We start from the raw sequence: 16,936 nt of genomic DNA on the forward strand, positions 1-16,936 counted from the left end.
GAGTCCATTAATGAAGTGTGTCTAATTATCAGATCTGATGACATCACATATTCCTCACCTGGGAAACACTTCACATAGTAGAAATCTAGCTTCTGATTTGGCATCAGAGTGGACACAGGAACCTGCTTCAAGACAATGTGAGAATGTGCACACCACAACATTTAGATAACAGAAGTTACTGCACCTGTTAACCATGTGCACATAGTCAATGTGGAGGTGATGAAATGACCCGGAGGGTCGGGGCAATGTCATTTTCAGTGTTTTGAGGCTGCGACCATAGTGTACGTTTGACATGTGGTGCAATTGAATATGAAATTATCGGGATGTTCTTCGATGTTGAGAACAAACCAATCTACCTGCAAATCAACTGCAATACACTGCTTTGATACATGAGTGGGGTAGTGCAACTGCTTGAGGGTAACTGCAACTAGTTCTTGGGGCATCACTGTTTTTCCTGAAATATTCTGTCTCCAAATTAAATCTGTGGGGATAAGGAACAACCTCTTTTGATCCGTAACTCTTTCTCTTGCTTGCGAGCCTGTGCCCTTATTTAGATTATCTGAGTCACTGGGATTTCATGGTAAGGAACCTTTAGTTCTATCGTTGTAATATTACCTTAGGGGACACAGTGGGATTTGGCACTTCCACATATGCTGCTTTTTTGCTGCAAAATCTGCTGCATGCTTACCATAGGATAGGAAATTGGGTCTGTACCCTTGGTATGGACTGTACACTTGACTACTGTAACTGCTGTGGGCAGTGCTAATGCATCAATTAACCTAGAAAGTAAGGTGGCATAATGCATTGGTGTTACATCAGACTTTTTTAACCCTTGCCTCACCATCTAGAGATGCATGAATGTTCTGTCCATGTGACATAAGCTGAATCTGAGTAAATGGTAGCAAAGCACCCTTTGGATATTTCTAATGCTGTCATTAGGAGTGTGAGCTCTTCTGCTTCAGCTCAGCAGTGCAAGAGCAGTCATGCCTTAGATACCACTTCATACTCACTTCTTCAATCCTCACTACTGCTGCCCCATTTGCCTGATTACAGTGCTCTGCTAAATCGGCTATAACCCATCAATGAAGAGCACTTCACCTTCTGGGTCTTCCATAACATGGGTAGTGTCATTGGCAGTACCTTCGTATGTAATGCAATCATGCACTTCGTCACATTGCTGTACTAGCACTGGCAGGAATGCTGCTGGATTGACAGTGTGACATAACACTATATGAATAAAAGGGTTGGACAAAATTACCACATGATGCTCTCTGTGTCATGAATGCAGATTTTTATTTCTCAATTATGGCAAAAAATTGTGTGTTGCATCTATTACGTGACACTGCATCACATTGTGATTAAGGAGGATTTTTGTATTGCAAAAGTAGCTGCTGCTAGTGCCTGTTCGCAAGGAAAGTGTTCTGACATTCCTCAGTCTAAGAAACCAATGTAATAAGCTAAAGGCGTGTGTCCCATCGATGTCTGTTGAGTGAGTACATCTGTTATCACTTGACCATTTAAATGTGAAAACTGGAAGAATATTTTTGTAATCTGGTGTTGCTAAAACTGGAGCAACAAAAAATGGTATGTTTGACTTCCTGAAAAGACTGGACCACCTCATCTGTCCAGGCAAGGGTGTCCTTAACTTCCTGAGGGTCTTTTCACCCTTCCAGTAGAGGTCTGATGGCGGTGGAGTTGTCAAATATCCAGACCCAACAATAGTTGCATAATCCTAGGAATTGCTGCATCTGATTGACTGTGATCAGCTGTGGGGTGTGGTGTACTGCTGCTGCCACTTCTGGTGTCACTCTCCTCCATGCTGCAGCTATTATCCGCCATAGATATAACACTTCTTGCTGGCAGTATTGCATTTTCTCTATGTCAACCTTGTATCCTTGCTCTGCCAATAAAGCCAAAAGTGTCACAGAGTCATTTCTGCACTGCTTTTCCGTCGTGCTGCACACTAGGAGGTCATCTACATGCTGGATTACTGTGCTCTGTACCCTAGGTCTGCTAAGTCCATTTGTAATACCCGATTGAAAATGATCACGGAATGAAAATACCTCTGTGGAAAAATGGTGAGTTGGAACCTCTGTCTTCTGTAGGTGAATGCTATGAGATACTGAGAGTCAGGGTGCAATGGGATGCAGAAACATGCATTCTTGGGGTCTATCACTGTGAAATGAGTCACTGCAGTGGGGATATTGATAAGGATGGAGGCAGGATTGGGAATTATGCCCCAAAATATTAGTCAACAAGCCTAAATCCTGAACCATCCTCCTTGATGACCCTTTCATTGTTTTCACTGGGTACACAGCCGTGTTGCTTGGGGACTTTAATGGCAATAATACACTCTGCTGCCATAATGCTAAATTGGAGGAATAAATCCCTTTGTCTGATTCTTTGGTCATGGGGTAATTCCTGACTTGGGGAAACACTGCCCCTGGTTTCAGTTTGATGCAAACTGCCCCTTTAAGAGACCAACATCATGGGTGCTACTGGTCCATATCTCTTTGGGTACCTTATCTAAATCATTCCTCAAATGTGGTGGCAGTGTTTAGCAAGGAGGGCAGTGTGACGTACTTCTCTTTTCTTGATAAATATCTGACAAGGTATACCAATTTGAAACACTGTCTCCCCTGTGTTATCAGTGTCTTCGAACAATTGCTCATCAGACACCTTTCGCAAATGCTGCGCAGGGTCATTACATGGAACTGTATGCCATTCAATTTCATTCCCATCTGTACCAGACTTAATTACTCTGTCTGACTTGGTTATTACTGCATCTAATTCCAATGTGATAATGGTGACTGGTGCTACCTCCTGGGGGACATCTGGTCTGAATAGCAATTCTGCAGGTATGAATAGGGTTTTGCTCTGAATACTGGCCACCCAACCTAACAGAACTGTTACCCAATAGAATGACAAATCTGGGTGCAGTGACACGTCCCACAGGGTGCTGTGGCCACAAAGCGCTTGTATTGCTGCAGTTTCTCTAGCATGGTATGTGTCTATGGCAGAACAGACTGCATCCTAATCAGTGAGTTAAATGGTCATGTTTAACTTGCTCATGATATTCCTTCCTAGAATGTTAACTGGTGTATCTTGTGAATACAATAGAGTTGCTGTCAATACTTGTGTGCCTACGGCGATGGATAAATGTTCAGTGACAGTAACTGTTACAACAGCCCCAGAGAACAACTGCATGTCCACTATTTCACCTGCCAGAGGAAACTTCCCTTTCTTAATGCAGGACTTGGTAGCTCCTGTGTCGACTATCACAGAAAATGTCCAATCCCATATATTCACTCCCACTCAGGGTTCCTTTACCAGATCTGAAGTTACTGATAGTACTGGGCATGTCAGATCTTTATGTGGGCTTTCCAATTGTGGGTGAACATCTGTGCCTGGAAGTGGTAAAGGATTGTCCACTATCACACTCACCCCTGTGTAATAAGTTACTGTGCCTTGTAGTAGGGTTTCTTTATCATAGGGCTGAGTGGGTGCATTTTGCATGTGTGTCTTAGGGAGATTTGGTGCTGGGTATTGGATCGGCTGCATCTTCATGGGACCTGTGGCAGGTGGGAAACCAGGGCTGCATCTTGGATGGTCAGTGGTAACTGACCCAATAGGCTGACGGCTAGGTTTGTTGTAGGACAGGGGTGGTCTACTTCTGCATTCTCGTGGAAAGTGCTCTATCTTCCCACAGGACCACCACTGCCTTCCAAACCTCAATCTCATTCCTCCCCATCTTTGGTAACTGCCCCTATCCCTCTGGAAACCTCCCATTTCCCATTGGCATCTCCTGTTCCTTCTTTCCATCCCTGCATGGGACCCTGCAGGCTGCTCTGTCCTTATTGCCCTTCCGTGATGTTAGTAATCACTGGTCCATCCATGCTGAATTTAGCTAGCTTTTTCTGTACTAGTTTAGCTTTTTCTGTGTTTGCTCTAATTTCTCCTTCTCCTTTTGTTGCCTCACTCTACTCTAATGTACCCTGTGTATTTAGACACCATGCCTCTATTTTGATGCCAACCACCTTATTCAAATCAGCTTGCACTTCTGGGGGAACACCATTGAAAAACATGTGATAAAAAACAGATGCATTCTTGTCCCCTGTCTCTCCATTCTCTGACCAAGACATTTCCTGGGCAAGGAGGGCAAGGTGCCCATTAAGTTGTCCTGATCCATGTGGGACCGGGGCAAATAATGTGCTCTCCTTTCTCCGGTTTGTAGCAATGGGAAATGCTTTCCTCATTTTTTTATTATGGAAGGCTTTCTTCCTACCCTTAATTATGGCAATTCATCTGAGCCGCCATCTGAGCCGGTGGCTCCATGGTGTTGTTTCCTGCTGCTCATCTGTTTCCCACTCATCGCCATCGTCCTCTTCTTCCTCTGGAGTGTATACTGACTCATAGTCCACACTATCATGGTGTTTGTTCTTATATTGTGGACTGTGACAGGGTATTGTCACTGCTCCCATGGGGGGAGCCCCTTCCCATGAGGCCAGGGAGATGAGGCCTCTATCTGCTAATCCCCTCAGAGGTGGTACTCAGCGGGTGGATATCATGGGGAGGGAAACCCTCCATGGGACCAGTGACGATAGCCTTGTGAGAACGTGGTATTCACCCCACCATAATACCTACCCCTCTGTAATACCTACCCCTTCTATGCAAAACTATCTTTTGTACACAGCTCTTGCTTGGAGCTTGAAGCTCGCAACCCTCACCATCAGGACTATCACATTGTCAGCAACCTCCCTCCCTGGCTGGTTACATGTCATTCCGCCTACGGATGGCTAACTATCAGTGATCAAATCAACTGACACTGATATGACTGTTTTTCAGTTAACTGGGCATCCAATGCCTTATGCTTGCGTATCTATCTGAAGCAGCTTGCAGCTTAACTATCACGTTCAATGCCCATCTTTATTGAATTAGCAATGCTGTTTACCTTTATGTTGATATTGCTTTGCCTGCTGCCATGTGATAATCTATCTCGCGCATTTTACCGTGAGCATGCATATTGCCTCTCATTCTGCCAGAAATGTAATTAACTACTGCTATGCTACAATTTCCCTCATGCATTGACTGTGATTAATTATATCTGTCACATACTTACCTTCACTGACTGACCTGCCAGCAATCACCTCACATTACCTTTTGATTGATTGTATAGCCCATTGCTATATACCTACCCCATTATGCTATTTAACTTCCTGCGTTGCACCTCCCGTGATGCTCAGAGTCAATGTTTGTTCTAATACTAATCCTCTAATTTACAGCTGCTGCCTTCCGCCTATGACATAACCTACTGCCTTTGATCCAAACGCGGCACCTATCAATCGAAGCACCTTCCATGGTGTAGTTGATGCTGTACTAACCAAAATATCAAATTAAACTGAGCGCTATGCCAGCCACACTTCTCATGCCCTTCCTCCTTTTCTTAACACTAATTATAAATCACCCAATGAAAAAATGACCCTACTACCACAACACAATGGAGTTGCCATGCACAGCAGGTGCCTATATCTAGCTAGGAATGGGTTTAGCATGTCTACATTGTGTTCACCATCACCCTACTGCCTGCCGTACTCCCTTCCTCAGTAATATCACACCCTTCCCTGCTATTTCATATCCTACCATATCAGAATCACCTAGAAAAAAACCGACCACACTTCACTCTCAGATTAAGGCCTTCCCATTACTGGCCTTGCCCCCTACCCTACCCACCAGAGCTCACCACCTCTCTACAAGAATGCAGCTGAGTCAGATTAAGTCCATCCCTTTACTTGCCTTGCCCCCTAACCTACCCACCAGAGCTCACCGTCTCTACAAGAACGCAGCTGAGTCAGATCAAGGCCACCCCTTTACTTGCCTTGCCCTCAGACCTGCCTATCAGAGTTCACCGTCTCTCTTCTAGAATGGAGTACAGGCATGCTCACACCGCTTCAACCCCTCTCTCACAAAAACACCATCTACAGTCGTCCCAGGCTGAACCTTTCTGATGCCTGCATGTCCCGTTACAGGACCCATGAGAACACACAGACTCTCCTCCCGTACTTGCCCACGGCTAAACAAACTTCACTCCTCTACGAACACCAGCCTCATTAGACCCCACATACCTACACCTATTGTCACGAAAACCAACAAAATTGTCAGCAAGACCCTCACCAGTATGAACTCCACAACCCTAAAGGGGGCCCTCATTAATGCCAGATTTGTCTTGGCGCACGCACTGGATGTAGATATCATCACTTCCAATGATCTGGAATACCTAGCAGTTACAGAAACTTGGTTACATTCAGCCTATGGCCCTCAGTTATCCTTAGCTATCCCAGAAGGCTATACCATCATCAGAAAAGAAAGAGACGCCTCAAGAGGGGGGGGGTGTTGCTATCTTTGCTGAAAACATGCTAAACATAAGAATATCTCCTGACCTCCCTTTTAGTGCAGGCGAAGCCACAACATTAAAAATATCCATTGCACCTACCTGTACACTCACCGTCCACATCATTTATAGGCCCCCAGAGCCATTTCCACCTTTGAAGCCGAGATCTCATCACTCCTGACTCATAATATGAAATCCCTTTCCAAAGCAATCATCATGGGCGACTTCAATCTAGGTCTGAACGATCCCAAGGACATCAGCGCTGACCTCCTAGCCAAGTCAATAGAAGCTCTGAGATTCACCCATAGGATTCTCGCACCCACTCATGAAAAAGGCTGAACTCTTGACTGGCTAGCTGAAACTAACTGCAACACCAACGTACTATCTAACTCCCCTACACCCTGGTCAGACCATAATACTACAATCTTTACCACTACCATCAGCACTACAAATCAAAATCTCTCTGTCTCAGCACATACAGCCCCTTCAAGAAGCCAAGAAGCTGCAAAAACATGAACAGAGACAACATATTACCGCTTCTCTTACCCTTCTTCGACTTCAAGCATCATTCCAATAACAACCCTTCAAAATTGGTAAGTCAATATAAGGAAATCATACTTGAAGTCATTCATTGAAAAGGTTGCTCCATTAAAGAGCAGAAAAAAAAAAAACATATAGCACCGTTACCAGTCATTTGCTCGAAAACCAAATGGTCGAATGACCATTTGATAGAAGTAAAATGGTTGAAAAAAAAAGGTCGAATTTTTTTATTTATTTATTTATTTTAATTTTATGGGGGGGTTTCCTCCAACCCCCCTTTTTCTTTATTAAAAATATTTTTTAAGCAACCAAAACTTAAAAAAAATATATAAATTAAAAAAAACAAATTCAACTTTTTTTTATTTTCGACCATTTTGATTCGATCAAATGGTCATTCGACCATTTATTTTCGAACATTTGACTGGACACCATATAGCACATATAAACTTCTGGTTCACCCCTCAACTCAAAGCAATGTGTGCGATTAAAAGATCTGATGAAAATAATTGGCACAAATCACCAAATACAGTCAATAAAAGCCTGTTTCAGGCAGCAGCCAATAACTATAGAAAATAAATTCTCCAAGCCAAAAGCGGAGTATATAACCAAAGAATAACTAAGGCACAATCCAATACTAGAGACCTTTACACCATCCTCCGGGAATTAGAATCCCCAGCACCTACCTCTGACTACACTGTGAAAGATGAACAATGGTGCACTAATATTCAAAATGCGCTATCAGATAAAAGCTCTTCCCTTCAATGCAAAATAGAACTAAAGAAAGCTAAACTTTGCCTCTCACAATATCAGCCTATCCTACCTCTACCAGCAGAGTCTAATACATTCTCTTTCTCGCCACACTCCATCTTATACACTATAAACATCATCAACAGCCTAAAACCTTCCAGATGCAAAGGCGATATTTGCCCGGCAACCATGATAAAAAAAATGTGCAGTAGAATTTGCACCCGTCATCACCAGCCTCAACAATAGCTCCTTCGCCACTAATACAGTTCCCAGTGACCTAAAACAGCCTTGGTCCTACCCCTTCTCAAGAAACCAACATTAGACACTAAAATCCCCACTTCCGTCCTATCACCACCATACCATTCTTATTAAAAATACTTGATCGTGCAGCCTAATTGCAGATACAAAAATATCTAGAAGAGAATAACATTTTAGGCTTAAGACAATGAGGCTTCAGGCCTGGTCATGGTACAGTGACTGCCTTACTAGATTTGAAGATGCAAATGGATCAAAACAAAGGCAAAGGGGAATTGTGCTTCCTCCTTCTCCTAGATCTCTCTGCAGCCTTCAATTTAGTTAACCACAACATTATCTGCAAACATTTAGTTTGCCTCTCAATTTTCAGCAGATTCTATCAAATGGATTAAATCATTCCTTACTAATCACACCATGAGAGTTTTCTCAGAAAACTCAGCAGCCCCATCCATCACAATGACCTGTGGCATACCGCAAGGCTCTTTTGTATCACCCACCCTATATCATGCCTTTACCAAGCTTTTGTTTGACAAACTAGACAATATGGGTATCACGTACACAAACTATGCAGATGATACGCAAATACTAATATCCATTACAGGATGCCACGACACTGACTGAAAAAACCTGAACAAGATATATAAGGCCATCCAGGTGTGGATGGTGCTCAATGAATTATGGCTAAACAATGATAAGACAGAGGTAATCATCTTGGCAATATAACTCAGCTCAGCAACCTTCCTCAGACCTACAAATCTTTCAATATTGATGGTAATAATATTAAAGTGGCCAATGAAATAAAAACACTGGAGTGTATATCAACTCATCGCTTACCCTAAACAGACAGGTTAATGCCGCCGTGCCCTCACCAGTCTATACCACCAAATTGATAAGAGCTAGCAGACCATTCCTCTCTGATAATAATCTCATCACCCTGGCCAGAGCCCTGATACTCTCTAGGATAGATTATTGTAACTCACTATTTGCTGGAACCAGTCTAAGAAACATCAAAAATTACAGGTTGTCCAAAACAACGCCATCAAAGCTGCCTTAAACATTCCCAAACAGGACCACATATCTACCACTAGGAGGAACATCCACTGGCTTCCAGTCCAAGACAGAATCAACTTGAAAATAATAACGCTCACCCACAAATTTATCTCAAACAAAGCACTTCTATACATCAGCAACCTCATTTGCAAAATGCACTCCAACAGAACCACACACTCCCAGTACACCAACCTCCTAGTCACCCCCAAATTTAAAGACAGAAAGCAGGTGGAACAAGCTTCCCGATCATACCCCCTAAATTATGGAATTCCCTCCTGGCCTACCTCAAAAACGACACCTCTTTATGGTCCTTCAGAAAAAGCCTAAAAATCCTACTGTTCAAAACTGACCTTATGTATTAACTGCTCTGTCCTTAGGTTAATATTTGCATGACTCACTTGCACTAAATGTTTATCGTATATATAGTTGTACAAAAATACCTATGATACCTGGTGTAAAATGTGTAACCTGTAACCGCTAAGCTGTGTGTAATAACTTTTAACCAAACCCTTACGTTTTTTGTAATAGCGCCTAACTGCCTGTGGGCTTTGAGCGCTATATAAATGTACAAATAAATAAATAATTGTATCATTGTCCTTGCACCCCACTCAGCCCCCTCTCGTCCACCATGCTGCAATGTATTTCAGTAGAGTAGAGGACTTCATTAATAATACTGGGATGAGAAAGAGTGAGGCTTACACGGGTAGAATACAAATCATCACTGGCACGAACACGATCGGGCAAAGGGGCTAAAGCCCACTGCTGAACCAAGATACATGGTACTTACTAGAACCAGCCTCCATGTTAAAAAGCAAGAAAGGACTGCATGCAGCAGCAAGCCAGCCCTGGATGAGTGAAAACCAGATGCTGGTTCTGTGGTGAGGGATCCAAAGGAAAGAAGCAGAGACGCTGTCAAGAAGGGAAGAGTTTCTACAGGAGGTCCATGCAAGAGGGACCTGGCCGGTGGCCGAGAAAAGCAAAATCTGACCAGTGAAAGCTAAACAAGAAGGAGAACATGTGCAGCCAAGGATGCAAGGGAGAGCCTAATGCTGCATAGCTGCCAAGCACAGAACACTGACCACGACCGCAACACATAATCCCTGCTATGAGCCCAGGACAGACCAGAAACTGCACAATCATTTCCCAAAGGTATAGAAAGGGTTGGGCTGGTTACTGGGGCATGAAGGGAGTTGAATTACAAAGGCACGTTAATACATCCTGGGAGGCAAAAAAAATAACGGAAGAGTTATACAGTTTGATACCAACTTTGTGAATAAACCCATGTGGAACAGTAACTAGCAGGAGAGTACATCATGTCTGTTCAATTGGGCATTAGGTGAAGCAGGGAGAGAGGTCCCCCAAAACAGAATATCAGGGACTTGGACACAAATGAAAATAGCGAAGACCTGCCAGTGTACATCATGGTCTGGGACCCACACGGAAGTGGGCGAAGCCCACAAGAGAAGCCTACAGGTGTCAAGGACCCACACAAGCATGTATAATCAATGGGCTGGGGCTCAGACTAAATTGGCGAAACCCTGGCATAATACAGAGGGGTCTGTAACCCAGAGAAAGGGGAAATAGGCAACAAACCAAATCAGGGAGACCCCGAAACAACCCAAAGGGATATGGGGCCAAAGCAAATGAGGAAAAGAGGCACAAGAGACCAGAACAAGGTTTGGGGTCCCTTTGCCAAAGAGAGAGACGCTTTATGGAATGCAGAAATATAGAATCAAGTCTGGCAGTATAGTGCACCAGATCTGATGCTGCATTGGTGATCTGGAGATATCTTGGACATTGTGTTTTTGTGAACAGACTTGCACTTCTGACCCTTACAAGACTTGTTTGACCTTTCTCTAAATTGGGGGATTCCTCAGTTGGGTACATCCTAATATCTTTGATAGAATTACTGTTGATCTAGAAGAGATTCTGTCCAGTCCTCCATTCCTCTGTGCCGATCACTGCGCACTGCCGCTCCCCTTGCCCCTGCACCGCTTTTGCTAGCCACTCTTCTGCCTTCTGCAAGGCCACCTCTAATTCTTGGCAAGCCTTATTTTCTATTTCCATAATTAAAGTTATCCCCAAGGTTTGTATATGGGAAAGACATACATTTTTCTTGGATAGTAGAATTTCTGGAAACTTTAGAGACACATTATTGGCAAAGAGCATTGAGTATTCACAGTTCTGTGCCATTAGTGGCAATCCAATACAATCTTGGTATTAAACTCACTAACTAGTAGAGCAAATTGGAGATTAATTAATATGTAAATGAGGATCACATCTCCTGTGCCTGAGTCCCTTTGCATTGACATGGCTGAGATGGTAACAAAGGAGAATCAGAAACCACTGAATTAGTTATCCAGTCATTGTTTAAATTTGTTGGTGGCTTTAAATCTTACGGTTGAAAATCTTACATCGAATCCAGACTAAGTTAAAGGTGTATTATATCAAAAGGATTTGAATGCCACAATGGAGAATATTCATGCATACAATTCATTAGAACATCTAAGTACAGACCATAAAAAATGTGGAACAACAGCACCATGGCAAACGAAATACCTGAGTCGAATTCAGGAGGCAATTTTGGAAATTCCACTAGACCTTACATCATACTGGCAAGTAACTATGAGATGTGGTTGTTTCCCGATGGAATTGCCTAACTGTAGATTCTGGCCACTACATGAGGTGACTGAGGATCTTGGACATTTGGTTATCACTTGACCTCAGCTCATGGGGATGTGAGAACTATATTTCAGAAAATTTAAAAACATTTGTACTACTTGGGGTAGGGACTTATTGTGGAATGAATGCTTGGCAGGCTGAACTACGTCAACGGTCCATGCTATGGTAGGATTTGTAAAAGCATTGAAATTAACAGACGATTGACACATAAGAACTTTAGAAATGTTATATCTAATTAAAATGAAGATGTGGTGGTTTTGTAGGGGGGGCTTAATTAATATTTCACTTTGCTCTTAATGTAGCAACTTTTCTTGGAAAATTCAATTGTATAACATTAGTTTTAGATCAATGAAATTAGGATACATCAATTAGCACTGTTTGCAGGAAATACGTTGGAAAAAGAGGTTTAGGCGTGGTGTTGTCAGGAGTTGTTTTGTTTTTATGTTTGTGTGGTTTTAGAATGTCGTGAAGGTGTTTCTGTACATATATGTTGTATATTCAATTTTATTTTTAACATTGTTTCTTGTTGTCAATTCTTTAAAGGCACATTTTGCCAAACAACAATAAAATAAATAAGTACAAATGTCCATACTTAATGCATCTCTGATGACTTCCTGGGGTTCCCTTGATGTTCCCTTTTTGTCATTTCAGGGCGAGAATCGGGGTTGGCGTACCCTGCAGTGTGCTGCAAAGGAAAGGACCCGTAAGGGCCAGGGCAGTGGCCTGTGCGGGCACTTGATTGGTTCACTATGTACTGTCATTGGGGGTGTTCTCTTCCTCCTCAGACATTTACCACAATTCACGTATACTATACATATTTTTTACCTTTTCTCCTTTATACATTGACAGCAAATGTGTATACATATGTTCCAATCCATTTTTAACATGAGTGCCCTCCACAGACCAAGGTTTAAACAATTTGCCCCCAGTTATCTGACCCTACTCGTTCATAGTACTTCAGGATTTTATCTTTATATTGGGAAGTGTTTTACACATGTGCTCCTACTGAGTACCCATAATACCATGAGGCTCTGACCTCCTTCAAAACAACATTAGTGCACCAACTACTCACACCAATATAAAAGCACCTGACCCTAAAACACCAACACTTACACACAATGGCCAACAACTCCCTGCCCTCAAAAACCTTTATATACACAATGTGCTAACAATGTCTAAGAATTAATACCACTATATGCATGCCCACTGCAAAAATACCACAATTATATAAACAATGATGTAGATCCTTCCTCTGCCTCATTTCCTCAAGGCAATGCACCACGCTCCTCCTCAAACTCCCCTTCTAGAGTTGAGAGAAATTCTGTACTTTCTTTATAGGAATTAAAGAAAATGGGTGCTGTAGGTTGCTTGTGCTTGGCCTTCAAATTCAACAGAAGTAGTTCAAAACGAAATGTTACAAAGATATTATTTATTGGTTATAAAGCAAAGTAGCATCTTTGATGGTTTAAAAAAGTGCCAACATACTCCATTTGGAAGCACCTGCTATAGTTGTGCCCTTGCTCTGGCTAATTGAAGGCACAAGTTGTGCATATATAGACAGTATTTACATGTGCAATATAGTAGGTATAATCCTATGCATAGATGTCTTACAATACATACTTCAAGCCCAGTGTTTTAAACAAAACTTTAATAGATCAAATATGAATTATCAAAACATTTTGACTAGCTCATTGGTTTCTTAAATATGCCTAGTAGTTCAGTCAGGGGAAGAAGGGGGACAAACGAGAGACAGAGTATACGCTTGTTAGTTTAGAAGAAAGGCCTGATCTTTGTCATGCACTGAGTTATTGGTGTTAGATATTGTGTTATGTCCGGGATGGGCCTTACTTACAGATTCCATCTGGAAATCTAATCTTCTTATAGTGCTTAGATCCTTGGGATTCAGGTATATTTGTAGTTACAATGTGGCCCTATTGCCTTGGTGCATATCAGTGCAATTCCTAGATGAAGAAAGGTAACATTTAAAGGCCTTTAACATTCTTAAGTGAGATTATGTGCTCATATTCTGATCACTCTATTTTATATTACCTTGTATGTTTAAGCAGTCAAGGTATCAGTTATCTCTGTCTGGTTGTTCTCTTGGATTAGTTCCTTTTTTATCCGTTGTATTCCTTATAGAATTATTGCCTGCAAGTAAATCAGTACATGCATTATCCCTGGTCAAATAATGTCACTAAATGTAGCATTGGCTCGCTTTCCTAGGTTCCCTTTGCAGGGTATCTTACCTTAAGTAGGCTTTAATCATCTGGATGGGGATGCACGCTTTCAGGATGGTGGCCTTACGTATGTGGCTCGATCGTCGCCATCCTGAAAGTGAGTATGCATGTGTTTGCGGCGCAGCAACATCATCTCTCATTGTGCGATGACGTCATCATTGTCGCCGGCAGTTTCGTTTGGCATGCTATGCAGGAGATCTTTTTATTAATTGGATCCTTGCACAAAAATGGTTTGGTAATCGGTTGGAGCATACATTTTCCATGTTTAGCCATACTTTTGAGGCTTTGAACAGTTTCTGAAGCGTGTGTAATGAGTACATGAGGCACAATGCATTCTATATGTTCGTGTTTTATTGGTTTGACACAATAACATTGTTTGTGAATGTATCCTGTTTCTCTTCTTCCTAGTGTGAATCACATATGCAACATATTTAGACACATTTATAAATATATTGAACCATGTTAGGTGCAAGTCTCTTTCTTCAATGCGTGTTGCCCTTGTAGGCCGAATAATGGTATAATGGCATTTAATTTCTATGTTTGGCCATCACTTTAAGGATCCAAATAATTACTGCATCATGTATAATGTTTACATGAGGCACATTACATTCCCAATGTTTGTGTATTGTAGGTTTGACCCAATCACAATGATTCTGGCCGTATGCTGTTTCTCTTCTTCCTAGTGTGGTTCACACATGCAATTGCATCAAATTTAGAGACATTTTAGAAATATATTGTACCATGTTTGTTGCGGGTCTGTGTATTTTATGCGTGGTGCCCTTGTAAGTGGGATAATGGTATGACTACCAATTTCTCAATTGTTCATTATACTAGCAGCACACGGCTATATTGGTCATAAATCGGTTGTTTCAAAGGGTCAAAGAGTGTGCATTTGATTTCTGAACTGCATGTTAATCATATAGTCCATAAGGCCATTGATCAGTTGGGTGAATGAGACCAGTGAGGGTCAACATTGATATCATGTGAGGAGTGCTCAGAATTCTGAGGGTTCTCAGGGAATTCTGAAGTAAGACAAATGTTCCAATTTGGGTTCAATGTTGGTTGTTTTCTAATTGTTGGTAGACTCCGCCCTTAATGGTGTTAGGGTTTTAGGAAAACACTGTTTTAGATTCCTATCCTACCTGTAGGTTTGTTCATTCGATACCACCATATCATCCAGTTACCTGATTAGAATTAGGTTGGGTATGTATTCCTTTATTTTAGACCAGTCGTATGATTGATCAGCGCTGTCATTTGTATACTTCTAAATTTTTTGGATCATTCACTTGGTTCTTCAGTCTTGTTGAGAATGGTTTGTTTTTAACAGGTAAAATTAGTGTATAAATATGTCCTGTACTTCATAGGTCCCTTTTTCTTGTAGATGGATTTTGTAAAAAGGAGTACCACAGTTTTCTAGTGGTTCCATGATATAGTATTGCAATAATTACAAAAAGTAGTGAATTTCATTATCAGCGTTTACACCTTCTGATATTGTTCTCAGATTACATATTGTTTCACCCACTGTTGGCGAACAGTTTTTTCTTGATCACCTAGTCTTGGGTCTGGTTTGATATATTTGATCCTGAAGGAGAAGCTTAGGGTTCCTGGTTGTGTGACCTGTGATGGGTGGACTGATCGGTCTAACGAACTGCACTTAGACCAGAGACTCCTAAATGATGACAATTAAAGGGCATTGGATATGATTCCTAAAAAACGGTGGAACCGTTGGTAAAACAAGTGAGAAGGTGGGCCAAGTAGACTTATTGTTTTCTTCTATTGAACATTAAGTGCATGAAAGCAGTAGAAATGCTGCAGTGACACCTTGGGAAAGGGAACCCTGAGAGTTGAAAGAACCACTGTCTTCGGAAAGGAATCCTGAAGTCCTCCTTTTAGTGTGAACTATATTGTATTGAACTTGGGGAAGGAAACCTCAAGATTTGACTGAACATTGTGGAGACAGATATCCATCATAGCTGTGTTCAAATTGGGAGAGGGAACCCAAGAAAGAACTCTGAGTTTTGAACTGCTGAGACTTTACTTTTCAACACTATTCTGTTGACAAAAATCCCACACCACATTTTCTCTAGATATGAGAATAAGTATAGGTTTTTGGCACAGACATACTTTTTGATTTGGACTTATAGACACCGACTTCTGTGAGACAGGCATGGTATCAAGAGAGAAACAGACTCCAAAGGAACAATTCAAGAAACCTTTATTTACTAAAGTTCTGGGGTTGGTTGGTGTAATACCTAACTGGCCCTAACTCTAAAGGGGTTGTTCCCTCAACTGATGTTTCTAAGGGTCGTTGATGTCTATAAGTCAAAACCCTAAATCTGTCTGTGTCTAAACCTATGCTTACCCTCACTTTTTGACAAAATTTGATCAGAAGCTTTCTTAAAGAAAAATAGTGGTCTGAGAAAAGAGAATGTACACCACAGCTGGGTTCAGGTAGTCTTACCAAGAGGTAAAGCCTGCTTGTGAAAGATAGTTAAATTCAAAAGGGGAGCCCCTGGAACCTTCCATGCACTGTTCTTGCAGCAAATCAAAAAAGTTCACAATGTTTTTAGGTCTCTTGGGGATCCCTTCCCCAAGCTTGGACTCCTCAGGTTTCAACAAAAATATCCAGTTCTTGTTAGGCCTGTCAGGGTTTTTGCGTTTACCCACTTGCACTTTATTTCACTCTTTCTGCTTTAGTGGTACACACTTGCACCTTCTTTCACTCTTTCCGCTTTACTTGTGCACACATTCTTCCACTATTTCTGCTTTACCTGTGCACATTTGCCCTGTCACTTGCTTTCTTTACACCTTCCTTTTCCTTCTCATGCTCCTGGCACACTTGTTTGCTTTCTGATTCATGTCACTTTACACTCTTTTCACTTGCTTTCTGTTTCAGGCTTCTTTCCAATCTATAATTTGCTTTTTTTCAGTGCCGCTTTACAATTCATGTCTTTCTCCCACTCCGCTACAGTCATACGCACGCTCCTGAGTTTCACTCTCATTGAAACTTACCGGGCATCGCTGCGTTGACAGGTGC

Source organism: Ambystoma mexicanum, chromosome 13 (assembly GCF_040938575.1).
Source record: "Ambystoma mexicanum isolate Mex_15411 chromosome 13, UKY_AmexF1_1, whole genome shotgun sequence".
In the NCBI taxonomy this organism is placed as follows: Eukaryota; Metazoa; Chordata; class Amphibia; order Caudata; family Ambystomatidae; genus Ambystoma; species Ambystoma mexicanum.